General features: G+C 41.8%; 1 protein-coding gene across 1 annotated transcript in view; it reads left to right on the forward strand.

Moving 5' to 3' along the window:
• The window catches only part of LOC118477376 (G-protein coupled receptor GRL101-like), a 39,176-nt gene that overhangs the window by 36,148 nt on the left and 1,159 nt on the right, over positions 1–1,869 (forward strand). The gene's annotated exons all lie outside the window — the stretch shown is intronic.

Consider the following 1,869-nt stretch of genomic DNA (forward strand, 5'->3'; position numbering starts at 1 on the left):
TTCTCTCTCTCTCTCTCTCTCTCTATCTCTCTCCCCCCCTCTCTCTCTCTTTTTATCTCTTGCTCTCTATGCCCCCCCCTCTCTCTTTCTCCCTCTCCCCTCCAACCTAGCTCGGACTGCAGCAAATGTTTCCAGGGCTCATCTTAAACCCTGAGGCTATTTTCTAACAACAGAATCTTTGTGCACGCCAACGCAGGTTCGACATCAGCACACTTACATATTTATGACAAAATAGCGCACACGTCTTTCAGTTTGCATCTCCTTACAGCCAAGTTAATTGGAAAATTCAATTGGTGCTTGTAGCTTGCTGAAAAATAACATCATGGGACAAACCTGGACGACGTTCTTGACTCCTCCCCTTCATCCAGGAGAAGGGAATCAAAATAAGGCTGCCACTTTGTGAAGTGCATCTCATTGTAATAATATTGCTGTTTGACATTTGCTCTCATTGAAAGTTTCCATTGTATTCATTTTGAAAGAACCACTAATTATCTCTTCTCTAGATAGAAACTGGTGCCAGGCGAATGTTGAAGGAGTGGGTCAAACTTCAAATAGACACTGTAACCCAGAGAAAGAGTGTGAGCCCTGGGGCCCTCTCTACACCAAGCTTTGGCAAACTATGGCCCGCGGGTCAGATCCGGCCTGAGAGCATTTTTAGTCTGTTCCGCAGTCAGACCCAGTTATTAATTATAGGAGTAGCCCGTGGTGGGTTGATAAATTAATAACAAATCTGTCTGTTTTGGAAATTAAAATGGTTGGTTTCGGATCCACATGGAAGCAATAAATCATCGTTTTATTTTATGAAATGCCAACGAGTGGTAAATGCTATTGTGTCAGTTTTAGTCTCATTTTTGTGAGTTTGGGTATTTCAACCGATTTTTCTCATTGTACTCCTGCTGTGGCCCGCAAGATATTCAGAGTCGCTTAATTCAGCCCACGAGACTTTTCTACCTCAGAATTACAAAGTTCTATCTGCTAAGTATCTTATTTTTAAAAGTAATTTGACGTAAAAAAATGAATTTCCCATGTCACGATTTTTAAAGGCAATTCTTTTAGTCTATGTTTAGTATAGGGTTTTACGGCGCTCGCAACTGCATAAGGTCATATGAGCGCAAGGCAATTCTTTGAATATCTTGATAACGACTCCGAAAAATCTTATGATTTCAATAGAGCAGATAGAACATTTGGTTAATTACCTCATGGTTGTAACAACTCGAAACGGCCAAAAAAATGTCTGATAGCATTTTGTAATTCTATTAAGGAACCGACTTGTCCATGCCTGCTGTAAATCATACGTGTCAAAATTCAATCGCTCACGAGGCCAAACCCAAATTACGCTGAAGGTTGCGGGCTGAACTGGATAAAAAACAACTCATAAAGCAGCAGGAAACTATACATTTTTAAAACATTGATATGAGTCAAAACAGACAATAGTTAACGATAAATCGAGGCTTACCATTTTTCACTCTTGGAATGCCAATTTTTTCAGAACTGGGCGTTTAGCATCTTTTCTTAGCAACAAGTTCGTTTATGTTTTTCGGTAAGATTCTGTGCTATGCAGGTTCTCAGGATGGGCTGTTCAAAAATTTTCTTGCTGGTCGGATATAATAATTGTTCGCTGGGCCGGATGCGGCCTGCAGGCCTTGAGTTTGACACCTGTGCTTTAAGCACTCGGAGACAACTGCGGCGAGATCTGACTGTTCACAGGGCTTCACTGCTTAGGCATAGTTGTTAAAATATATTGTTATGAGAGAGTGGGAGCGAGAGGGGGAGAGAGAGAAAGAGAGAGAGAGAGAGAGAGAAAGAGAGAGAGAGAGAGAAAGAGAGAGAGAAAGAGAGGGAGGGAGGAGGAGGAGGAGGAGGAGGAGG

The sequence above is a fragment of the Aplysia californica genome, unplaced genomic scaffold (assembly GCF_000002075.1).
Source record: "Aplysia californica isolate F4 #8 unplaced genomic scaffold, AplCal3.0 scaffold00004, whole genome shotgun sequence".
Taxonomy (NCBI): Eukaryota; Metazoa; Mollusca; class Gastropoda; order Aplysiida; family Aplysiidae; genus Aplysia; species Aplysia californica.